This window comes from Sorex fumeus, unplaced genomic scaffold, assembly GCF_029834395.1.
Source record: "Sorex fumeus unplaced genomic scaffold, SorFum_2.1 ptg000051l, whole genome shotgun sequence".
Classification (NCBI taxonomy): Eukaryota; Metazoa; Chordata; class Mammalia; order Eulipotyphla; family Soricidae; genus Sorex; species Sorex fumeus.
In genome coordinates, this window is record NW_026606108.1 from 11,685,350 (window position 1) to 11,712,203 (window position 26,854).

Genomic DNA, 26,854 nt, shown 5'->3' on the forward strand with positions numbered 1-26,854 from the left:
GGATTCTGGGGATCGAACCCAGGTTGGCCGCATGCAAGGCAAACCCCCTTCCCAGAGCTATTGCTCTGGCCCCTCGTGAGAGTATTTTAGTCTAGAAAGTGAATTAATGCTGGGCTCTTTGGTTTATAGAGATGATCTTACTCATGAGTTCCATTCTGTTCCAAGGAGTACCTTCTGCCTTGGGGGCGTTCACTTACTGTTTTCTTGACCCAAACTGCTCTTCCTTCAATTCCCCTTGTGCTCTGTTCTGCCACCTAAGGGAAGCCCTTCCTCATTCCTAGGTATAATCTTTGAAATAACATTGCTTGTAAGACAAGCCAGTTGGAGAACAGGAACTGTCTCCACAATCCTACAATTTCTCTGAGCGTCTAGGAGAGTCCTTGCCACCTTGCAGGATGCTGCTATTCAATGAGAGGTGTCCCACTATCTGTGAACTTGGCAGCAGGGCCTCTTGTACCAAAGAGGAAGTTCAGGTTCAAGGAAAAGGAATAACTTGGCTGTGTTTCTGAGGCAGTTTGAGAAAGCACTTACGTTGTCTTCCATGTTGGGAGGGTTTTTCCCAGAAACATATTCAGTTCGACAGAACATGGAAGAACAGGTGTGAGCTGGTCACCTGGTCACCCTTCAGAATGGGAGACTAGCTCTGGCTGCGTTCAATTCTATGCTATGTCTCCAGTCTGTGAAAAGTCAAGGTCAGCTTGTGTCTTTCTCCATGTGTCCCGGGCCCCATGGGGGACACTCTGTAGCACTGAGGAGCAGCTGATCTTCATGAATCTTTGCTGACTTAACCATCACCCTGAAATCCCAAGGAGGTTCTCCACAGCAAGAGCCAAAATATCCTGAGTCCACAGAGGCACATTGATAGAATAAGAAAAATTAAAGTGGGATTTCCTTTATAAGGAGAAGGGGCTTGTGGGGCAGGGGGAGGACAACTTAAGCGCCACAGTGTAGATAGAAGTGTGTGAACTCACTTTGCTCTCCAGATGCTTGTCTCAGCAGAAAGCCAGCCAGGTGCCTGCCCTTTGGTCAGGTCTCCCTGAAATTCACCCTAAAACTGAGTGAAAAGAAAAGAAAGGGCTAGCCAGGCAAACGTGCTCTCTGAGGTGGGAAGGAGATGGGTAGGCTGAGCGTGGAGCCAGGAGTAAGATGGGCATCAAGATGCCACTGACACGCCCAGCCCCATGCTAGGTGGGTCTGTTTCCCAACTTGATTCTGGACGGGTCTTGTGACTTGCCTGGATCAGGGGAATGTGTCGGAGAAGAGTATAAGTCGGCCCTAGGGTTAGTTGAGCAAACTGGCTGGGAGCTCCTGGGCCCATGCTCTGGGACAAGGGGTTCAGCTCACCTGCAGGAAAGACCACGTGGAGACAAAGGGTCTGTAGGGTGAGCGAGATTCATAGATCCCCTTCCCTGAATATTTTTTATGTGAAAAGCCATACCTCTACCATTGAGTGCCTCACTTCTAGGGGTGGGGTGGGAGGGTCATACCCAGCAGTGTTCAGCTTACTCCTACTTCTGTGCTCATCCCTGGTGGGCTCAAAAGTCAGGCCAGGATCAAGCTGGGAATCAAACTTAGGTCAAATGCATGCAAGACAAATGCCTTACCCTCTGTTTTATCTATCTGGCCCCCATACTTTATGTTTTGGCTCGGACTGTTTCCTCAGCACTAATTAGCAAAGGATGGTCAGGTCCAAATATGAAATGCTTTAGAGATTTGTGTTGCTCCAGGGCAGTGCTGGGCATCTTTGCATCATTTCAATTCTAGTGTATGTCATGTCTAAATTTACACTATTGAGGCTGGAGCAATAGCACAGCGGGTAGGGCATTTGCCTTGCATGGGGCTGACCCGGGTTTGATTCCTAGCATCCCACATGGTCCCCTGAGCACTGCCAGTAGTGATTCCTGAGTGCAGAACCAGGAGTAATCCCTGTGCACTGCCAGGTGTGACCCAAAAAGCGAAAAAAAATTATAAATTTACACTATTAAGTAATTTCAATTTTATTAATTTCAGAATGCTTTTTTCAGCTAGTATTTTAAGGGTGTTCAGGGATCAGTACTGGTGGTACTCAAGGGACCATATGAGGTGCCAAAAATTGAACCCAAGTCAGCCACTATACTATTTCTCTGGGACCTCTTTTTTTCCTCTTGCAGTGCAAACCATCTCTCTTTACTAGCAGGATAGTTGTTCTAGGACCAGTGATCACCAACTGCACAGTTTACAAAAAAAATTTGCAATTCTAAAATCTGTGTGTGTATGTGTGTGTGTGTGTGTTTGTGTGTGTGTGTGTTGGACATACCTGGTAATGTTCAAGGCTTAATCCTGTGCTTCAGGAATCACACCTGGAGAGGCTCAGGGGAATTTATTGGAGGCTTAAGATTAAACCTGGATTGGCTGAATGTCAGGAGGTGCTCTACTCACTATGCTATCTCTCTGGCCCACTTCTGAGATCTCTCTTTTTTAATCCCTCCTTTAAAAAAAAAAAACAGCGTGGTTTACAAAAATGTTCATGATGATTTTTTTTTTTTGGTTTTTGGGTCACACCCGGCGATGCTCAGGGGTTACTCCTGGCTCATGCACTCAGGAATTGCTCCTGGCGGTGCTCGGGGGACCATATGGGGTGCTGGGAATCGAACCTGTGTCGGTCATGTTGGCTGCGTGCAAGGCAAACACCCTACCCGCTATGCTATCGGCCCAGCCCCCATGATGATTTTTTATAGGCGTTCAATACCTCAATACCAAGCCTACCACCACTGTCTCCATTTTCCCAACCACCCCTCAAATCTGACCTTGCAGTGGGCCCACAATAGCTTATTTTACATTGCTTGTTACCATTAAATGGCTAACAGACTAATAAAAAATTATCTCCATAGGAAAAAAATTTGTGAAAATTGTAGCCTCTCATCGTGGTGGGGACATTAAGTCCTTGACTGAAGTTTTCCTAAGCTGCTGTTGTAAGTTAAGTCTTCTGTGTTAGTTGATATTGGTTAGGTTTTGTGTTATTACTCAGATGATCTGTGTTGTAGAGTTTGGACATGTGTAGCCACAATGTCCCAGAGTCACAAATACGGCCGTGCGTTCTGCTTCTGAAATCTCTTTATGTCAATTCCACATGCAGAACAGTCGAACTGCCCTGTGGGTGCCACTCACAAGAGTAGTCCCTTTTGCATTTTTCCTGCTTTCTTTCATTTTTTCATTTTTTGGCAAAGCCAAACTAACTTCCTTGTCTGAGTGTTGTTCTCTTTAACATATCACTAAAGTGGGATGATGCTGTAATCATGCAGGAGAATGGTAGGAAGTATAAACATCTAAATGATTTGGGGATTTGGTGGGGGTTGGGCTATATCCTGGAATGCCCAGCATCAAACCCAGTCCTCCTGAGTATAAGGCATGTACCCATCCTGTCGCCCAGTCTCTACAGTCCTTAAAAGTTTCTTCTGTTTTAAAATTATTTCCAACAGTTTCTAAAAACCTGATGGTTTTAGACAATCAACAGTTGCCTGAAGCATGTGTTCACTCATAGTATCAGCTTGATCATGGCAGAGTGCTCCTGAACTTGTGCTCAGTCTTTTACACATGGATGGTTTCTCCATAGGTCCAGTTATCATTGTCACTTGGTGCTGCTGTTTTTCAAAGTAAGTTTCTCTCCTGCAGTAGACTAGGTACCTAGTGTGTACATTAGGAATATATGTATATTTGGGGGCGAAGAGTCACACGTGGCAGTACTCAGGAGACCATATGCAGTGCCAGGGATTGAACTGGAGTTGACCATATACAATGTAAGCACTGTAGGATCTCTCTAGCCCACATCATAAATATCTTTGTTTGTTTCGTTTTGTTTTTGTTTGTTTTTGTTTGGGGGCCACAACCAGCTTTGCTCAAGTTGTACTCCTAGCTCTGCACTGAGGGATCAGTCCTCTCGGTACTCAGGAGACCATGTAAGGTGCCAAGGACCAAACCCGGATCAGCCACATGCAAGGCAAGTGCTTTGCCTGATGTTCTGTCTCTCCTTCCCCTCACATCAGAAATATCTTGAGATAGTTTCTGAAACTACCTTGCATGCCGAGCTGAATAGCTTTATGGAGCTTCGCTTCTTCATCTTCCAGGTCAATTTCTTGGAATCTTAGTCCTAGAGCGGTCGAAAAATCTTCATCATATCTAACACTGCAGACGTATCATTAATTCCTAAAACTCACTCAAGTTCTGCCTTCTGGACTCCGTTATTTCAGTTGCATTAGTTCTTCTCCAGGACATTTTGGTCAATGCATCTGTTGGCCCCTGATTACCTGTACCAAGTCACCCTCATGTTCTTGCAGTTCACACTTAACAACAAACGTAGGATAACCTCCCAGTATGACTGTGCCCAGAAAAGTACAAATTATACATCTGATATTTGTTCTGGACTCTCAGAGAGTGAATTTAAGCTGAACTGTTTTCCTAATGTTCTAACTGTAAAACAATGTTCTTTATGATTGCATGTAAATTATTTTTCATACAGGAACCATCCTGAGCCTCTGATGCTCTGGACTGTTGAATAGGATTAGCTGTTAACCCCATGTTTTCAAGGCTTTATGAATTGAATGAAGAAAAGACCATTGTGATCCATATTTCCACAAAGTCTCTATAAAAATGTACAATAATCTTCACTAGAAACTCTTCCTTCTGCCCTTCTCTTTCTCTCTTCTTCATCCAGCTGATGTGCAGTCAAAGACAATTCCACAGGGCTAAAATAATCTTGCAGTAGATTATTCAAGCAATGTTGAACACAAAGTGAGCCTTCTTGTTTTTCATGGAATATGGACTCCATGTTTGTCTCTGATTTTAAAGAGTGGCAGAAAAAGAAGTATTCTGATCCTAATGTATGTGAAGAAATTGAAACTCTTGGAGTAATTGGGTGCTGGTTTTATATTAAAACGTACTTTTTGGATGCATTTTCTACTAGCCACATCACAACTCTCTCCCTCTCCCTCCCTCTCTCCTCCTCCTCCTCCCTTTCTCTATTTCTCCAAATAAAACTATTTTACTTTAAAAATGTATTTTATGAAGCTGGAGTGATAGCTCAACAGCTTGGAGTGCATGCTTTGTATGCAGAAAATCCAGTTCAAATGCTGCAATCACATGTCCCCCACACACCAAGCTGGGACTAGTGTCTGAAATGCTGTGTAGAGTCTAGAAACAAACAAATAAAAAAAAACATCAAAACACTTTGAGGATTTCTACAACGTTGTTGCCAGGTTCTTCATAATACATTATTTTAATGCACTTTCCAAGTGGGGATAAAATTTTGCAAATGTAGAGAAATGAAAATATATTTGGGTTTTAATTTTGTGAGTGAAAAGTTCCGTACTGAATTTTTCTTCAACTCAATCTTTATAAAAATAATCTCAGTGCAATTATTAAATAGATAAAACTGGCCATTCAGTGCAGTTATGTGTCCAGCAGAGAGCCAAGTCCTGATATACCTTCTCCTATTCAACAGATAGAAAAATCCAGAGCTCCAGGGCCTGGTTTTCTACGTGTCTGATCTTTTCCCTCTGGCCCCTCAGGACTCTGTGATGTCAGTGCTGACATTATCCCCATTGCACAGTGGGAGAACTGAGGCCCAAGAGGGTAGGTTGCTTGTTGGAGTCATTCAGCTTTGAAGCAGGAGAGTTGAGATTTGAACTTAACGTTTCCTGAGTCTCTTCACACATTTCTACAGTCAGAGCAGTCCCTGTGTTTGCGGGTTAAGTTAGTAAACAGGCTTCCCAGGTGAGTGGTGAGAACCAGACAACCGCCTGCAAAACAGCTTAATGAGGGACTTGGATATTCGAAAAATTAATTCTGGAGACTAGTTAAACCATAATTCCCTGGAACTTCATTTTAGCTGAGTCTAGTTAGTATAGTTAGTCCTAAGACTATACTAAAATTTTACCAATGGCACACAGAGCCTTTTCAAAGCATTAGTTGTACTTTTAATCCCAAAATTAGAGTTCAAAGACCAACTGCTTTTGAGTGATTCTGAGGCAGCTTTCTTACTCTGCAATGGTCAGCTTCAAAGATTCCAGAGACTACGTGGAATCCTTGAGGTGAAGGATATGAGTAAATACAATGCTCCATTTCTCTTCAATGTGGGACATTATCTTCCTTCTTTCTAATTTTATTCTATGATTTTATTTTTAATTGAATTGCCATAGCTTATAACGTATGTTCTTTGTCAGTTGTAAAAAGCTACTACCACTCTGCCAGTGTCAAAATATCCTTGACTATTACCTGGACCTTTCTACTAAAAATTTTTTAATTGATTGAGATTCTGTGATTTTGGATACTATTAATAGTTTTCTAGGCACATAATTCCAATGTCAGACTTCTCATCAGTATATCCACCTCCCTCCCCAAAAGACCCCAACTCCACTCCCTTTCAACCCCTCCATTCCTATCAACTCAATTGTGTGGGGCAGCTCTCCCACTATGCTGCCTTTGACCCTGTGTTGCTTCCTTCCGGTATAAAATAATGTAACTTTGAAAAATAGTTTGGCAGGTTTTAGTGGGGCCAGGGATCACATTGGAAGAGTTTTGTTGTTTTGTTTTAAATTTTCCTTCATGGGGGAACACCAGCTCATGGAGCCCACGTGCTTCCGTGCATACACCATCCAGGCTCAGGACCAGGAGCTCATGTTCGTCTGGAACACTTACTCCCTAAACCATTAAGTCATCCCTGGGCCCTTTTGTACTGGAAATCCCTAATAGTAGAGCTGTAAGGATCACTTTAGCACTAGCAGGTGGAGTCAGAATTGAAACTCACAACCTTTAGGGCTGGAGAGCTAGTACAGTGGGTAATGCGCTTGCCTTGTGTACGGCCAAGGCAAGTTTGACCCCCAGGCGCCCATATGGTCCATGTGCCAGCCAGGAGAAATTCCTGATCGCAGAGCCAGGAGTAAGTAATAAGCACCACTGGGTGTGGTCCAACAAACCAAACAAATAAAAAGTTAAACTCTCAACCTTGTGCTTGCTGGGTAAGTGCCTGATGCCACCAAACCACCCTAGGGACCTGGCAGTTTTCATTTCTACTTATTTATTTGGGACAAGGGTTCCCAAGAAGCACTCAGGGAGCCCAAGAGCCACTCCCAGAGAAACATGACCATAATGGCTGGCAGCTCCATGCTAAGACTAGAGGATGCAGCCCTGCTCAGAGACTGCGATGCTGGAGTCCTCCAGGGTTGCACCCAGGAATGTTGAGGAGACAAAATGGTGCCAGGGATGGACACTGGGTGAGGTACTAGATATGCACCTGACTGCTGTACTATCTCCAACTCCCTGCATTTTTCTAAATTAGCACAGCGGTAGGGCGTTTGCCTTGCTTGCAGCCAACATGGCCGACCCGAGTTCGATTCCTCCGCCCCTCTCGGAGAGCCCGGCAAGCTACCGAGAGTATCTTGCCCGCACGGTAGAGCCTGGCAAGCTCCCCGTGATATGTTCGATATGCCAAACACAGTAACAACAAGTCTCAAAATGGAGACGTTACTGGGCCCACTTCAGCAAATCGATGATCAACGGGAGGGCCTTTACCTTTACCTTTACCTTTTAAACACATACTTTCCAGATGACCCAGAAGTCCCATTCTAAGCATTTACACCAGAGAATTTTTTCTGTACAAGAATGCACATGTGACTTATAGTGAATTTGCTGGCTATTGTTAAAAATAAAAACTGGAAGCAATGTAAATGGTGAGCTGAATAAGCAATTTCTTAATTATATAAACAAATTGTGATATAATATTCATTCATTAGAACACTACTAAGCAATTAAAAGAAACAAAGCACCAATAAGGTACAAAGTGAATCTGATACACATAGGTGCATTGTGTTAAGTGAAATAACCCCAACTAAAAAGTCCAAATGGAGGGGGTATGGTGCCGCCAGCAGGTCAATCTGTACCTGTGAGGCGAGTGCATCAGCAGCCTGATGGCACCGTCAGACTTTCAGATACCCCAAAATTGCTGCTGTGCTTTTGGCCAGACCCCAAAACCTTGGGGCAAAGTTTACCAAGAAAGTAAACGGCCAAAAGTTAGGTATGTGGGAGACACACCCACAAACCACCTCCGGCTCAGCTATATAACTGGAGGCAAGGCCTCTTTGGTTCCTGATTGAACTGCTTAACAGCCATGATCCCAGAGACTCAGAAATGAATCTCAGAACCCAGTGGCTTTAGGTAGAAATGCATCTGGTCTCTGCAGTAGGCTACCGGTGCTGGGCCAACCCAGGTGGGAATAGGTTTTGTGCCTTGGCCTACTCCCCCTGGCGGCCCAGTGGCCGCCATCCGTCTGAGGCCACTGGATAGTCACATTTGGGCCCCCAGTGTTGAGACACACAGAGCCTCACGGGATGAGGGTGGAGCCGGGCTTGTCCTCTCCACCCCAACGAGACCCCAAGTCATCGCCCACGACCAGCCTCTCTGGTTCCTGATCGAACTGCTTAATGCCCATGATCCCAGAGACTCAGAAACGAATCTCGGAACCCAAATGTTTTTGGCAGAAATGCGTCCTGTTCCTGCAGTAGGTTACTGAGGCTGGGCCACTCCAGGTGGGCAGGTGGGAATAGGTTTCATGCCTTGGCCTGTTTCCCCTGGCGGCCCGGTGACCACCATCCTCCAGAGGTCACTGGACAGTCAGGTTTGGGCCTGCAGTGACGAGACACGCAGGGCCTCACCAGATGGGTGTGGAACTGGTCCTTTCCTCCCCATTCCAACGAGACCCCGAGTTGCCACCTACAAATGGCCTCTCTGGCTCCTGATCAAGCTGATTAACGGCCATGATCCCAGAAACTCAGAAACAAATCTCAAAACCCAGCGGCTTTTGGCAGAAATGCATCTGGACCACATACAAGGTGGCCAACACCTCAGAGCTTATTGGAAAGCCAGGTATGAGCCAGTGGTGACGGGGCAACTGCAGTCTCATGGGTAGGGGGGCAGCACCAGCTCATCCTTCATGCCCTGCCGATACCGGCTCGTCCTTCACACCCTACTGAGGTCACGAGTTGCCCCCCACAAGTGGCTCTCCGGCACAGCCATAACACCAGATGCACAGAAACCAATTTCGTAATTATCTGGCTTTTTGTAGAAATCCAAAATCATTATATGATTCTCATAACCAGCTATAGAAAACAAAGTATTTCACAATGCCTTTTCAGCAATTCTGATTGTTGGGGGGGGGGAATTCTAAACAATAATGGTGCATCTTTTGTCGAAATAATGAATGTAATCAATGTAGAGAAAAGTTAAGTAGAAATCATCTGCCTCACAGGCATTGGGAGGGGTGGGAGGGTATATTGGGGTATATTGGGGTTCTTAGTGGTGAAAAATGAGTAGTGGTGAAGGGAAAGGTGTTTGATCATTGTATGAACGAGACTTAAACCTGAAAGCTTTGTAACTTTTCCCACGGTGATTCAATAAATAAATATAAGAAGAAAAATAAATAAATAAATAAATAAAATTATGGAAAAAAAGTAAGGTGGAGTTCATGCCCAATTCAATCAACTAATCAGTGGCTGAATAAATAGCAGTACTCCTACATTAAAAAAAAAGTCCAAATGGTATACAATGACATTTAAATAAAATTTTAGAAAAGGTAAAATTTACCTTTAGAAAAGAGACACAGTAGTGAATCCCAGGAGACAGCAGCTCGCCGGAGATCTCTTCAGACCCAGTACGAAGCCAGTCCCAACAGGACACCTCAGATGGAGAGGGTGTGTCCTCTCCGACTGCTCCAGATGAAACCCTGGTGGCCATGAGCTTCCAGAAGCAAAACCCAGGTCTGTGGGTTCAGGGCCTGAGACTCCAGGTTACATGGCAGCAACTGAGACCAGCCATCCCTCCCTTCTCCCCCTGCCCTACTTGGGGTTCTGGCTCTCATGCCCATGATCTGCCTCCAGGCGCCATCTCAGCACATTAAGGGCCTTGATCCAGAGACTCCCAAATGAATCTCAAAATGAATTAGCTCCTTACAGAGAGCTAATCTGGACCCCAACTGTTTACAAATTTAGAAATCCAGAGGCATGTGGCCGCAAAAGCAGCCACGCAACCTCTCATGATATTCAAAATAAACAATAGAAAATAAATTATCTAGCATCTGCCCCTGGCAGGCAGGCTTGAATAGTGGTGGGAAAATTCGAAATGATGGTGGTGCGAATGTGTAATGGTGGTGGAATTGGTGTTGAAATATTGACTGTAATCAATTAATTTGAACAGTCTTATGAAAATAAAATTATAAGCACTGTCCTCCAGTTGTTCATCGATTTGCTCGAGCAGGTCCAGTAGCATCTCCATTGTGAGACTTTTTGTTACTATGTTTGGCATATCGAATATGTCATGGGGTGCTTGCCAGGCTTTGCCATGTGGGCAAGATACTCTTGGTAGCTTGCCGGGCTCTCCGAGAAGGGCGGAGGAATTGAACCCAGCTCAGTCGGGCCTGCAGCTTGCAAGGCAAATACCCTACCACTGTGTTATCACTCCAACACAAAATTATAAGAAAAAGGTAAATTATAACAGGTGAAGGTCAAGGGTAAGGGTGAGGAGAACAGATTACAAAGCAAATGTTTTGACATAATGCCTATGTTCTGAATTGTATTCTGGTGATGGTTACATAGCTCACTGCATAGAATTTGATACTTGAATGGTGCATTTTATTGTATATTAAGTTATGTTTCAATAAAGCTGTTTCTGTAGTACACATCATTTGGTTGTTTTGTATTTCTTAAAGATGAATTGTTTTTCAAGTATGGAGTCTCCTATCCCTAGTGAATTCCAAAGATCCGCCAAGTGGATATCTGTCACTCATGTGTATGAGAGATTCCAGAGATATAGTACAGATAGTACATTCAATATTTCAACACCAATTCCACTACCATTACACCTTCACAACACCATTATTTCGGATTTTCCCACCACCATTCAAGCCTGCCTGCTAGGGCAGATGCTGTAACACTTACCTTGCATGCATCCAACCTGGGTTCTATGCTGCTATCATATATTGCCCCCTGATCCCCACCAGGAATGATCCCTGAGAGTAGATTCAGGAGTAAACCCTGAGCACCACTGGTGTGGTCCCCAAACCAAAAAATAAATAAAATAAGAGATTCCTGAGTTAAGGGTAAGCTTTAGCATATTTAATATTATTGGGTTTTTGGCTTAAGGTTAGTATTGTCTTGTGTGTAGTAGAAAGAATACAAAAATCAATAAACACTCATTGATTCATTCTTTTATTGTGTACTGAGCACCCATCACATGCCTGACACTGTTCAATGGTGTTGAGCTAAGTGAGTCTGAGCTACATCACTGGGCAATAGTGTCTAGGAGTGCCTGAGAAGATGCAGACTTGTACTATGTGAGCTGGAGAGACAGTGCAGAGGCTAAGCACTTGCCCACTTGCCTTGCATTTCATCCCTGGCACCATATTGGTCCCCTCAACATAGTCAGAAGTGATTCCTAAGCTCTACTAGGTGTGGCCCTGAAACAAAAACAAAACAACAAAACGAAGCTTCTGAAAACTATTAAACTATTTGATGCTGATTACAAGTGCAAGGGAGAAAAGGAATAAGAGGCTGGAGTCAGGGAGACCACCCACCAGTCTCTACCTCCATCGCCATGGTTTGCCACCATGTTGCTACAGCTTTTCACCTGAACAATTAAAGCAGCCTTCACATTGCTCTACAGAGTCGACTCTATAGTTTCCACTGCAACAATGTGGAAGAAATTTTAGTCTGGCGAGCAATGGGGTTAGTTCTGAATTTCAGCCTTCCAACTGCTACAGTATGTTAGTTACATTCTAGAGTGTGCCATTCTATGGAGGGATGGGTGTTAGATCATTGTATGATGGAAACTCAATCATGAAAGCTTTGTAACTTAGTCTCACGATGATTCAATTAAAAAAAAAGTTCCATTCTAGACACCATAGCAATTGGAAGGTTTCAGAAGCCAATTGAAATCCAGAGCTGATTTCATCACTCACCAGACTAAAATTTCTGCCACAGTGTCTCATTGTCCCAGCAGATCACAGTTTAGGCTCTTCACCACGGTACTAGAACCCTGGCTGGAAGGAAGGTTGGCCAAGGAGAGGTGGGATACCTGAGAGCTGGGGTAGGAAAGACAGAATGTTTAGTAGCAAAAAGCACTAGGGTTCTGGTTCTAGTTCTGCTGGTATTGATACAACCTGAGACTCAGTTTCCCAGATGAACCATGAGACAGGTGATCTCCAAGGCCACCTTCAGTCCCCGTGCCATGCTTGTTGGTATATCCTTATTGATGCTTTCTGGCTCTGGTTCTCTGTGCCCCTCTCACTCCACAGACACCTTTATAGAAAATTGTTATCTACGGATATGAGTCAGAGATTATAACTGACTCAATCTGCAGGAGTCTTCACAGCCCATCGGCTGACAAGATTCTCTGCCCAGAGGAGCTTTAGGGTCATGTTACTGACCTGAAGTGTGAAAGAAAACCTAGTGAGTGTCCTTTGAAATGGAAGAACCAGGAATGCAAGAGTTACTGGCCTACTCCTGGAAAATGATTGTCTGCTGGAATTCTGCAAGAGGGAGTGAGTGCAAAAGGAAATGATCTGGTCTTTCAGCTCATTCAGAGACTGTGTCTGAAGCTCTCCAAATAAGATTGGAGAGCTATTTCCCTCCAGTCAAACAGAAAGGTCACTGAGCTGGCCACAAATCAATGGGACACTCAGTCTTGGCTTGACCTTGGCACTGTCCCTTCACCTCTAACTCCTTCCCTTCCCTTCCTTCCTTCCTTCCTTCCTTCCTTCCTTCCTTCCTTCCTTCCTTCCTCCCTCCCTCCCTCCCTCCCTCCCTCCCTCCCTTCCTTCCTTCATTCCTTCCTTCCTCCTTCCCTCCCTCCCTCCCTCCTTCCTTCCTTCCTTCCTTCCTTCCTTCCTTCCTTCCTTCCTTCCTTCCTACCTTCCTACCTTTCCTTCCTTCCTTCCTTCCTTCCTTCCTTCCTTCCTTCCTTCATCCCTCCCTCCCTCTCTCCCTCCCTCCCTCCCTCCCTCCTCCTCTGACACAAAGGCAAAGGGTAGGAAGAGGTGGGGGTGGCAGGAGGGATACTGGGGACATTGGTGGTGGAGAATGGGCACTGGTAGAGGGATGGGTGCCCCATCATTGTATGACTGAAACATAATCATGAAAATTTGTAAGTCTGTAACTGTAACTCATGGTGATTCAATAAAAAAATTAAAGAAAGAAAAACAACAACAACAACTAAAAAGAATAGTTGGAGATTTTCACCTCAAAAAAAAAAAAAACAATTTTGGTTCTCACATATTCTTCTTAGTGAAGAATATAGGATCTTAGTGAAGGAAGTCCGTAAGTTATTTTAACAGTCGACATTATTTTATCAGTCATTTATCATTATTTTGACAGTCATAATAATTTTGTGAACAATTGTGTTGTTTCTGGTTCTCTCCTCTCCATGGCCTGCCATGCTAAAGCAGCCATGTTTGTGCTTGAGGTTTCTTTCTGCATTTCAGTTTCTTTTTGTTTGTTTCAGCACAATTGGCTGTGCTCAGGATCTGCTCCCGTTTCTGTGCTCAGGAACCACTCATAGAGGGCTTGGGAGACCAAATGGGGTGCGAGGAATCGAACCTGGACCAGCTGTGTGCAAGGCAAGTGCCCTACCTGCTGTATTCTCTAGCCCTAGCATTTCACTATTTATTTTTTTACTTAATGTTTATTTCCTTTTCATTTGACTTCAAAGATTTTTCTCTGGATAGATCTTGCATTTGTCTTGGCACACTAAAGCAAGTTTTACTAAAAAGGAAGTTAAGGGTCAAGAAAAAACAGGTATTTCTCCCAAGCATACATGTTTGGATATTTGTTGGCAGATTTTTAAAAAGGAAAAGGAAAGGAAAGCAGGAATCCACAGCAGATTGAGCCAAATGATCTTTGAGGAGATCTTTCCCCTGGAACAACAGTCCCCAGCTTTTGCAGAATGCTCGCCATGAATTCCCAGTCTCAACACATCCACTTCATTTGTGAGTGTACATGCTGGGGGGTGACAAGGGTCAAAGCTGAGGCCTCATACAAGCGAGGCAAGTTCTTATTCTTGTCCTATCACCTCTTCCCCCAACAGAGGCATGCGCAGACTACAAACGGTAGTCAGAGCTGTCCCCCTCCCTGCTTACTCTAGAACCAAAGCCTCATTCTGAGGTGGTCCACAGTCCTGCCTCACTGCTCTGAGACTTTCTCATTTCAATCCTAGCTGATGTGCCTAGCACTGTAGCACTGTCCTCCTGTTGTTCATCAATTTGCTCGAGTGGGAACCAGTAACATCTCCATTGTGAGCCTTGTTGTTACTGTGTTTGGCATATCGAATACATCATGGGTAGTTTGCCAGGCTCTGCCATGTGGGAGGGATACTCTCAGTAGCTTGCCGGGCTCTGCGAGAGGGGCAGAGGAATTGAACCCGGGTCTGCTGCATGCAAGGCAAATGCCCTACCCACTGTGCTATCTAAAAATTTGCTAGGAGGAGGAGGAGGAGGAGGAGGAAGAAGAAGAAGAAGAAGAAGAAGAAGAAGAAGAAGAAGAAGAAGAAGAAGAAGAAGAAGAAGAAGAAGTTGTTACTAGGAATTTGATACCATTTTGACAAATGCTGCTGTGGGTCAAAAGAGTACTTAGTTATTCATCTAATGCAGCAGTTCCCAAACTAATTCTGCCTTCCACCCCCTTTCACAGCAAAACATTGTTCAGCAGCCTCCAATTGTACCAAAGCTTAATACCATCCCCCTGCATCATTGCCAAAGTAGGGCAGTATCATCCACTCTAGGAAATGCTTTTCTAACTGAATGTTAGTATCTTCAACATTAACAAAGTCACGATCACGATCACGACCACCCTGTTGTTCGTCGATTGTCTCGAGCAGGTGCCAGTAACGTCTTCTTTGTCCTAGCCCTGAGATTTTTTTTTTTAAGTGCCATATTCAAGGCTTTTTCAGGGTTAGGAGAATGAGACCCATCATTGTTACTGGTATTTGGCATATTGGGTATACCACAGGGAGTTTGCCAGACTCTGCCGTGTGGGCATGTTACATTTAGTAGCCTGCCAGTTTCACCAAATTAGGAATGAGATGATAAGATGTCGCGTGGCCGCAAATGCGGCCGGGCGCGCTTCCGGAAACTGAGTGTGATGATCTCTGGATCCTGGCCGTTGTTGGAGTTACACGGCAGTTGGTGGGTGTAACTGTCTAGTTACTGGCAGGTCCAGTCCCAAACTGTGCAGGCTTGGAGATCTCAGCCCCGGGTCCCACACACCTGGGTTCCTCTGTCAGTTCTTTTATGCGTGAGGCTCATCCAAGTGTGTGGAGAGTGCTCCCAGCATGGCTTTGGCTGGGCCTCGGTGGTCTTCAGCTGTTGGGCCCTGGTGGAGACAGTCAGGCATAGGGTAGGAGACTCTGTCTTGTTCTCTCCCGGGAGCTGAGTGTGATGATCTCAGTATTAATAAATAAATAGTATTAATAACAGTCACTCTGACATACGAGCAATCTCACAAGTGACTATACTTTTTTTTGTATTCACCAGTGCCTTAGGGAATTTTATTTTGTTAATTATTAAATATATTTATAAGTAATTTACAAAACATAAATGTATCCATTTAATGCAGAAAAAATGTTTATAAACTCTTTTTTAAAAAAATTTTATTAGTGAAACACCATGAGGTACAGTTGTAGACTTACAAATTTTTGTGACTATACTTTTTGATCCTTCCAGTCAAAGCTCATCCTTCAAACCCCAATCAGGCACCAATTCTCCAAGAAACCTGCTCCAGTTGCCTCCACCTGAAGTGTCCTCTTCTCAGCTTGGGTCACCATGCTGGTGCTTTGGGATTGCACTCTTTTCTCCACCTTAAGAGTGGTGACCAAGTCTTCCCCCAAACACACACCCAGTACCATGCACCATGCTAGTGTTAGGTGCCCAAAGGAAGTTTGTGAACATCATTGCCACACTTGTTAATGACTGTGAAATGATGACAAGAAATCAGGGTTTCCACTCCCACTGCCAAGCACACTTGCTTTGAACTCAGTGACATCAAAAAGAGCTTGTGCCACCTCTATCACAGAGCTTTTTATTTTCTTAAGGAAAGGCTTGGAGATGATTCTGTGGCTGAAGCTCCTGCCTTGTCACCATGAGGCCCTTAGTTCCACTCCTGTGCTACCATCACATGTACCAAACCCAGTCCTGGCAGTTTGGCTGTCTGTGATCCCCGGAGTCACAATTTATTTGGCACACTGTAGTCAGGGGTGTATAAACTGAAAAAGATGTGAAAGCACAGTGGCAGGAAGCTCATGCCCCAGAACGCATGTGTGTGAGCACCATAATCAAACTGTGCAACCCCTGGCAAGTACAGGTGCACTCACCACAACCAAAGAGTGCAAACCTCAGCAGGAGCCATAGCTGCATGTGACCTGCAGCGAGATCTCTGATCATCACAGCAATATCAACAGAGAGAAAGAAAGTGGGGATAATAACCAAGAGGAGGGATGATAGAAGGGAGGTAGAATGGGAATACATGAAGAAAAGCAGTGAGAAGGAGAAGGAAAGAAAAAGCTAACGGGTAGAAGTGAAAAGGGATGGATGAAGAGATGGCTATGTGGATGGAATGTAGGATGAAAGATTGAAGGGAGGAAGAAAGAAGAAATAAACGAAAGGAAGGAAAGGAGGGAGAGAAATTGAGTAGACAGATGAAAGTAAAATGGTGAATGAAGAAGATGAAAGAAAAAAAGGAGGGAGGTGAATTAACAATGAAATGATGGAAAGAAATAAAGATACGTGGTAGGATAGAAGGATTGAAAGTACTTGGGAGAAAGAAGGGGGGAGGAAAAAGAAAGAAAGAAGAAAGAAAGAAGTTAGAGGAGAGTGGAGTGATGAAAGGGAAGAAAGAAAGAAGAAAATGTATACTAGGTGGAATTGGAGCTCCAAGATCAATTTGTCTAGAACCTCACTTTGTCCCTAAAAAGTCACAGGTCTTTATGTGACATTAGGTGTAGGAGCAGCTCACTGAGACTTTCACTCTGGGTCTTAACCAATGCTAGTTGACCAAAAGCTCCAAGAAGCATACTGGTTGTTCTAATGACAAAGGATTATGTTAGTGAAGATAGACTAAATCATTAGGACTCTGTAACTGACCCTCTAAAGGACAATGTAATCTGTCTTTAAAGAAGCATTTGTTTTCTAATCCATTGCATTGAAGAGACAACTCTATGAGGCACCAGCAAAACAGAAAAAAACAGAAAAACATAAGCCTTAGTGCCATAAACCAAGCAACCGACCAACCATACCTGGAGGATGTTTCACTCAACGAAAGTGGAGTCACATTCTATTCTAGTACACATGGAGTTTACATGGAGCACATTGTATTCTAGGTCATAAAGCTAACTTCAACAAATTAAAAAGAAATAAAATTACCCCAAGTATGTTCTCTGATTATAATTAGAAATTGGTGATAGAAGTTGATTTGGAAAATCCATAAATACCCCAAAATTAACACTCCTAATTTTTCCCCACAAATGCTGTTGATATTTATATGGAGTCATAAAACTTTCTGAATAGTTAAATGAAATATGGAGAAAATTAAGATGGGTTGCATTACATTCTCTGGTTTTAAATAATACTATAGAGCTATAGTAATCAAAGCTGTGTGGTACTGGAATAAAGGTCAACTCTCAGACCAATGTAATGGCATTGAGAATTAAGAGATAAATCCTAAGATACATAGAAAGTCAGTTTATAATAAAGGGTCTGGGCATATGAGGTGGAGCAAGAAAGTTCTCTTTAACAAATAATGCTGGGAAAACTGATTAGACATATGCAAAAAAAATCTGGATACCGATCTTACACCATACAACAAAAGTTAATTAAAAATGGATCAAAAATGGATCAAAGCATCAATAGTAGCCCTGAATACATAAAAAATCAAGGAAAATAGGGCAGCTATCTCCAAAATATTGATTCCAGAAGCTTCTTAAATGATTCAGCCACATTGGTAAAGAAAACAAAAGAAAAATTAAACAAATAAAAAACATCAAACTACAAATTTCTGCACTGTAAAAGAAACGACAACTAAAATAAAAAGACACCCTACAGAATGGGGGAAATTATCTGTACACCACACTTCTGGCAAAGAGGTTATATCCAAGATATATAAACATTCACAGAATTCAATAAGAAATATGACCAATCCCATAAAAATTGGGGAGCAGTTGCTGAACAGACCTATCCCCCAGGAAGACATATAGATGTATTTTTTCCCTATTTCCTAACAGACATATTAAAAAGTGATCATTGTCACTGATTACCAGGGAAATGCAAATCAAAACAACAGTGAGATATTCTCATACCAGTGAGAATGCCTCATCCAAAAAGGTCAGAAACAACATACTGGTAGGGATTTGATGAAAAAGTACTCTCATTCACTATTGCTGGGGAAGCTAAGTAGTTCAGCCTCTGTGGAAAATAGCATAGAAACTTCTAAATTAAATTTATATTTCCCATATAACCCAGTGATTCCACTCCTCAGCTATTTCATCTGTTTCCAAAATATAAAAACATTCATTCATGAAGATATATATGCACACATATGTTCACTGCAGTGAACATATTTACACTAGCAAAGATGAGGAGACAACATAAGTTCCTGATAAAAGGTGAACAGATAAAGAAATTGTGGTACACTACTATATACCACAATGAACTACTAGTCAATTTTAAGAAAGATAAATTTTTTTTTTTGGTTTTTGTGTCACACCTGGGGATGCTCAGGGGACTATATGGGATGCCGGGGATTGAACCCAGGTCAGCCACATGCAAGGCAAATGGCTTGCCCACTGTACTGTTGTTCCAGCCCCGAAAAGGTAAAATTTTGCAGTTTGCTGCAAACTGAATGGAGCTGAAGGGTATAATCTGAAGCAACTTCAGGAGAAAGACAAATGCTAGATGGTCTCGCTCATATTAGAATACAGTATGGACGATTCTCAAAAAATTAGAATTCGATCTCCCATTTGACCCAGCTATAGCACTCCTGGGAATATATCCCAGAGAGGCAAAAAGGTATAGTCGAAGTGACATCTGGAATTGTTTGTTCATTGCAGCACTCTTTACAATAGCCAGAATCTGGAAAAAACCTGAGTGCCCGAGAACAGATGACTGGTTAAAGAAGCTTTGGTACATTTACACAATGGAGTACTATGTAGCTGTTAGAAAAGATGAAGTTATGAAATTTACATACAAGTGGTACTACATGGAAAGTATCATGTTAAGCGAAATGAGTCAGAAAGAGCGGGATAGACACAGAAAGATTGCATTCATCTGGGGAACATAAAGCAACAAAACGGGAGACTAACACCCAGGAAGGGCTCAGATTAGTACCAGGAATTTTGCTCCATGACTTGAAGGCCAGCCACATGTGCTAGGTGAGAAGGAAGCTCAGATAAAGAAGAGAGCACCAAATAAAGGGTGTTGTGAAGACCCTCCCAGAGTGGGAGAGACATGCTAAAAGTAGTCTATAGACCAAACATGATTGCCACTCAATGCCTCTCCGGCAAAACACAGTACCCAAAAGAAGAGAGAGAGAACAATGGGGAATGCCCTGCCACAGCGGCAGGGTGGGACGGGGGGGACGGGGATGGGGGTGGGAGGGATGCTAGGACCCGTGGTGGGGGAGGATGGGCACTGGTGGAGGGATGGGTACTTGATCATTGTATAACTGAAACCCAAGCACAAAAATTTATAAGTCTATAAGTGTACTTCATGGTGTTTCACTAATTAAAAAAATGATAAAAAAAATAAAAATAAATAAATTCCTACTCCAACATCGAGAAAAAAAAAGAATACAAAGAAGCAAAGGAAGGGAATAAACAATGGCCAATGAAAACAAACCTTGAAATTCGGCCTACAGAACTCAGTCTTTCCAAGGGAGTGATGTAGTGTGATGAGGCCTCAGAGATCATTGTACAGGGATAGTCACATGGTAGTGGGTGTGGTGCAGTAACCTGGTGGGTCTAAATCATCCACATGAATGCTGCTGTAAAGGAATGATACCTTGGGGGGTGCACACCCAATGATATCCAGGAGTATCTCCTGGCTCTGTACTCAGAAATTACTGCTGGCAGTGCTCGGGGAGTCGAACCCAAGTTGGCTATATGCAAGGCAAACACCCTACCCACTGTACTATCTCTCCAAACCCAGAACTTTTTTTGAAAAAAAAAAGATGAATAAAAATGAGACACAACATGCCAAAACTTTTGAGAAGCGGCTAAAATAGTCCTTTAAAAGAAATGTATGCCTATAAATACATTTAAAAGAGAACAAAGATACCTGCTCAGAACTTAAAAGTCTACCTTAATACACCAAAAAGAGGATCAAACTAAACCTAAAGTTGCAGAGAAAGAAATAATGAAGACCAGAGAAAAAAATTAATAATATAGAAAATAGAAAACTATGAATACAAGAAAATTAAAAATCAGGGCAGGTAGTGTGGCTCAGTGGCAAAGTACATGAAGGTTTGGGTTCAAGAAGGAAGGAAGGAAGAAGGAAGGAAGGAAGGAAGGAAGGAAGGAGGGATGGAGGAAGGGAGGGAGGGAGGGAGGGAAGGAAGAAAGGAAAAAAATATGAAACCACTTAAATAAAAATTCCAGACCCTGATTACTTCACTGGTAAATTCTGCCAAATATTTAAGAAAAAAATTGATGCCAATTCTTCAAAAAATCTTCCAAAGTATAAAAGAGGAAGAAATAATTATATGAAGAAGACTTAGGCTGATACCAAACCAAACCAAAACTTCACAAAACATGCAGATTACAGGCCAATTATTCTTAGGAATATAGATGTAAAAACGCTGAATAAAATACAAGCAAACAAAAACTGGCAAGATATTAAAAGAACTAGAAACCATGACCAAACAGAATTTATCCCAGAAATGCAATATCTGGTTAATATAGTCAAGAAACATGAGCATCCTATGAATTAGAAAATGGGGGAAAACGCAGATAATCATCTAGATGATTATTGATGTCAAAAAAAGCACTTGACAAAGTTCAAAACCCCTTTCCTGATGAGAATAATCAGCACACTAAGAATAGTTGGGAAAGTCCCCAACATGACAGTGAATGACAGAAAATCCCCACAGTTTTTGGTTTGCTTTTGGGCCATACTCGGCAATGCTTGTGGCTTACTCCTGGCGCTGTGTTCAGGGATCACTTCTTGGTAGTGCTTGATGGACCATACCGGGTGCTGAGTTTAGAACCTGGGTCAGACATGTGCCAGGCAAGCACCCTCCCCACTTACTATCTGTCACTCCAGCCCTTTCAGAATCCCCACAGTTGAATCCCTCAAAAACAAAAGACTAAATGAGTTCCCCCCAAACAAGAATAACATGTCTTTTAGCATCATTTCTATTCAACAAACATTGACCTTTTTGTTTGTTTGTTCAGGGGTTACCTAAGGTTTTGCCAATATAACTAGGCAAGAAAAGGAAATTAAAAGCATTGAGATCGAAAAAAAAGAAGTTAAACTCTAAGTTCACTTTTCCCTCTAGGACCTCTTCAGGCCAGGGAGAGGAAGGAGCTTGTCAGTTGTATCCATTAACTGCCTCAGGGACCAGAGGTTCTACAGCTGGAGACTCTGGGGACAAACAGATGCGTGAGTGTGGGGCTTGCCCTTGAGAGCTTCTCAGTGGTGACCCAGAGCCAACAACCTCTCTACAACGGGGTGCAGAGCGAGCAGAGCATGAAAGGCCCAGATAAAGAGCGTCATTCATAGGCCCTCCTTTCCCAGGAATTGTTTCTCGCTGGGCCCAGGAGCTCCAGGAAGGGACATAGTGGATGTGATTATTAGGTGTTGGGAAATGAGACCAAGTTCAAAGAAGAGCAAAGCCAAGGTGACTTGTCAGCAGCAAGTCCCCAGAGCAGGGCCCCAGTAGGGAATGAAAGGAGGGAGGGGTGTGCTGAGCGGATGGTAGTCCATCAGGAACAGGCTTTCTGGAGGGAGGGTTTTGAGCGCAGAGATCTGGGGCAGAGGTCCAGCCCGAGTTTCCTTCTGATACTTGCTAGGAACTGAAAATTCTGTCTGAGTTTGATCAAGCGCTCATCCCTAGGCAGGCTCAGGGATTTGGATTCGGTCATCCTGGGAAGTGTTGGCGGGTGGCCAGTTGTTGTGGGTGGGGGTCGGGACAGGCCTGGATCTGATCAGTCTCATCAGGGCCGCGCCTCATTCAAAGTCCTCTCCCTGGTGAGTGCCAAAACCTCCATCCTTCACTGTGCAGGAGTGGGCGGCAGCCCAGGATGGGGCACTTCCACAGGTTCAGTGTGTGTCCCAGAGGACTTGTCTCTGACTCCAATGACCCCCAACCCAATGAACCTGACCCAGCACCCAGGGGACAGTGCTTCTCCCTCTCCCCCCCACCCCCGCCCACTTCCCTCTCAACCTCATAGGTGCCGGAAGGAGGCAGCTTGGCCAACCGGCATGAACTTTGGCCAAGTGTAATCACTTTCCTGAGAAGCTCAAAAGTGGCCAAGTGATTCAAAGGTCTTTTACAAGCAGGAGGACAAAAGTCAGCTCTAGCCATTAGCCATTGATTAGCCCCCTCACCACACCTTGAGCAAGATCCTTGCCCGGGTTTTAAAGAACTAAAACCGAAGACTCAGGGTTATTTCACCAAGTCCCAGGAGGATGCCAAGATGGGTTATCAGACCCAACCCGAAAGCTTGCTTAAGATCAAACCCTTCTAAACTCACCCCCTCCGGCGTTTGGCAGGTAGGGAGGGGGGCTAAGGTCCTGTCCTACAGAGGAGGAACTCACACTTAAAACCAGGATCCTTGGGCCAGGGAAGTGGCTCACCACTGGAAGCAACCTCCGAGCACTGACCCAGGAGGATCCTCTGCCAGGTTGTGGCCCCCTTCAAGACAACAAAACAGAAACAACTGAACACAGGATTCTTTGCTTCCTGCTGGGAGAATCAGTAGCAATCTGTATCAAGAACTTCAGAAAGATCTGGTCTCTTTGGTCCAGTAAATCTGTTTCAAGAATCTCTCTTGAGGAATGAATCTTTAGCATGGCAGAGATTGCAGACACAGGTGTTCTTCAGAGCATTAATCAAGTCAGCGAAACCAACTCTGTCTTCCTGAATTTAGTCTATCAGGCTGCCTGAGAACAAAGTGTTCTAGCTGCATTAACTCATGGAGTCCTTAGAACAACCCTATGAGGTAAACACTGCTGTTATCCCCATTTTCTAGGTAAATAAACTGGGCACAGAGGAATTACGACACATACCCAAGACTGCATAGTTGTTAGCATGGTGGAGTTAATATATTCAGCAACATGAATTTTAAAAAAAAACCTCCTGTTGAAATAGTTTTTATTGAAAAGGAATATAATTGATATACAGAATAATCACAATGAAATAAAGCAAAAATAGAGAACAAAACCTAATTTGTTTTGTTTTGTTTTGCTACTGATTACACTGGTGTGGCTCAGGGCTTAGTCCTGGCTTAGTGCTCAGGGGTTGCTCCCAGTGGTGCTTGGAGGACCATGAGGTTCGGGGGATAGAACCAGGGTCTCCTGCATGCAAAGCCTCATCCCAAAGAGCTATCACTCTGATCACTCAGATTCGCTTCTCAAGATGTCAAGGACAGACTTGAAACCAGAGCTGTGGTCTCTTAAGGTGCGGTCTCTTAAGGTCTCTTAAGGTCTCATATGGTGGTGAGGTTTCTATGTATTTGTATTTTACCTAATTATTATTTTTATAATTCAGGGAATAAAACAGATTTTCGTTTTCAAACAGGACTTTAGTGTGGTGCATCCGAAAGGGTGCTCCTCAAATCCCACCCCTCTCTTTATTTAAACACTGTGATTTGCTCCTCAAATTGATGGTCTCCAGCAAAAGCAGAGGTCCCTCAATGAGAGGCTCCTGCATGCCTGGGACCCATGGGCGGGGCTCAGGGAACAGAGTGGGAGGGGCCAAGATGCTCTAGGGGGAGGAGCCAAGAAGTGCTAGGCTCAGGAGGCTGGTCCCAGGGGTGGGGTGCAGTGGTGGGAGGGAAAGGGTGGTGATGGAGCAATAGTACAGTGGCGGCTTGCCTTGTACACAAGTGACCTGGGAGAAAAGGTCTTTGTTCCTCCACTTTGCAGGGAGGCCCAGGCAAGTTTTCAGGTGATAGGTCAGTGGGTAGGGAGGCTGGAGGTGGCTGTCTTTCCCTCTCCTGACTGACAGAAAAACATCCAAAACAGCCACACCAGGGGGGTTCTCAGGGCTGGCCTCCTTCTCTGTCTCCCGCTCAGCCCAGCTGCACCCACCTGTCTTTAAAGGGACCATGTTTAAAATGGAGAAGCCTGAATGTAAAATCCCTTCAAGGGGCTGGAGCCATAGAACAAGGCAAAGGTCTTGTACACAGTAGGTGCAAAGGCTCCATAAGGGGAACCACGGATAGTTTCCCTGGAACCCTGCTGGATGCAGACCCAAAGCAAAATAGATAACATTCTTTTGAAAATTTTGTTTTGGTCTAGAGCATACTCCCAAAGTAAAAAACACTGGTTGTTAGACAAGCATCCCTTCCAAAGAGCCCCAGAGCTCGGAGCCTGAGGTCACAAAGGCAGAAAGCAGGGCCCGGCAGACAGAGCAGCATCTAGGGCAGCTGGACAGTCCTGTCCTAGGCTTGGCCACGGGGGATAGAGGGGTCCATGGCTATAGGGAGGTCACTGTCTACCCAGAACTCTTGCACTGACCACTTTAAAATAGTAGCTTTGATGTCTAGATCTTGATGAATTGCAGGGTTTCACCACATGACACATGTCATCATAGAAAAGCTAAAAATAAAGTGTTTTGAATGACCATGTCTCTGATACCTTTATTTTACAATGAAATTGATTTACTCTGAAGATACTCTGCCACCGGAAGAAAGTAAGCTAGGAGGAGTGTTTAGATTCCAGGGTTTTGTTTGTGGAAACGGAAGTCTGGACTGCGCTGCAGGCAGCTACTCTGTGTCTGAGGAACACCCCGGGCCCGGCTTGGAGAGCCTGCTGCGGAACTGGAGCTCTCCTGTATCCTTGCCTGTGTTTAGGGCTGCCCACCTTATTCATGCTAAACTGTGGTTCAGAGGGCAGGAAAGAAACATGTTCTGCTGGAGGGTATCCGTTTGAGTGAGGTCAGCCGGAAGGAGAGGGACAGAGACAAAATAATCTCTCTCAGAGGTGGGATAATAAAAACACGGTAAAGGAATAACCCATGACCAAAAGCAACAAAACCTAAGAACTGGTCTACGGAACAGAGCTTACCCATGGTAGTGGGAGGGAGGAGGGGAGTGTTGAGGCAAGGGGGCCTGGAAGGACGGCTCTAGCGACAAAGGTGAAGGCAAAGGGACACTCTGGTGAGGAGATGTGATGAAGAGGGTGGATGGCTGGATGCATGGAACTCTATCACTGACACTATTGTAAAACTGTATATCACAGTGAGTGAAAAAAATAAGAGCAAATAGGCTTACCTTGCACACCTGACCTGGGTTCAATCCCAGATGCTACATATAGTCCCCCTGGTCTATATGGTCCTCCTGAGCACTGCCAGGAGTGATCTCTGAGCACAGAGACAAGAGTAAGCCCTGAGTACATTCGAGTGTGGCCCACCCTTCTGCACCCCCCGCCCCATGCTCTATTTTGCGTAAAACTTTGCTTTAATGTTTCGGAAGCTTCACATTATGATATAAAGCAGATTCTTAGGAGAAAGGTGCGGATCTTTGGAAATACATAACCAAATTTAGAAGGTACAGAGAGGTGGCCATAGACTGCAGGGCTGGCCTTCTCTTTCCTGTGCTTGCCCAAACAGCCTGTCCCCCCACCCCCCCACCCCTAGGGGAACACCACTCCTGCTGAATATTAAATATATATTTTTGCATCTTTGCAATTGTGAGTGCACATGCACATATTCTTTGGTAAGTGTGTGTGTGTATGTGAGTGTGTGTGTGTCTGTGTGCGTGTGTGCATGCCACATTGTAGGGATTATTCCATCACAGACGCAGGATTCTGTTGGCTGATGACATTGTCCCTACTGAGCTGATGGGTGTCTCAGTGTCTAACCTGAAACTTTGCATGTCTAGGCAATCTAGCAGGGCCTGAGGCCCAAGTAGATAAGAAAAGGGGTGGCGCCACAGCTCCCCTTTTATTTTTATTTATTTATTTTTATTAGTGAAACACTATGAGGTACAGTTGTAGACTTACAAATTTTTGTGCTCGGATTTTAATTATACAATGATCAAATACCCATCCCTCCACCAGTGCCCATTTTAATCTCTCCCTCCCTGTCCCTCCTTTCCTTTCTTCCTTTCTTGCTCTCTAAAATGAAGGCAACTCATTGTGACTTATTTACTTGGTTATCAAGGAAGAAATTACTTATTGAAAAACAATACATGGAAAGAAAAAAGAGAATAGAAAGTCACTTCTACTATTATACAAAAACAATCACTATTGGCATTGTAGTATCGGTTCTTTCAGTTATTTTTCTGGAATGCCCACATTTCTTTTGCACCATTTCCACCATTTTTTAAAAAATTTTTATTAGTGAGACACCATGAGGTACAGTTGTAGACTTACAAATTTCGTGCTTTGGTTTCAATCATACAATGATCAAATACCCATCCCTCCACCAGTGCCCATTTCCCACCACCACGAATCCCAGTATCCCTCCCACCCCTCATCCCCCCATCCCATCCTGCCTCTATGGCAGGGCATTCCCCTTTGTTCTCTCTCTTCTTTTGGGTTGCATTTCCACCATTTTCAAGTGTGCAATCTAATGGCATTTAGAACATTCACAACGTTGTACAGTGATCACCACTATCTCAATCCAGA

General features: G+C 43.9%; 1 pseudogene; it reads right to left on the minus strand.

Moving 5' to 3' along the window:
* Positions 1–4,013: 4,013 nt before the first annotated feature.
* On the minus strand, positions 4,014–4,804 carry LOC130033033 (ataxin-3-like; annotated as a pseudogene).
* Between the last annotated feature and the right edge of the window lie 22,050 nt (positions 4,805–26,854).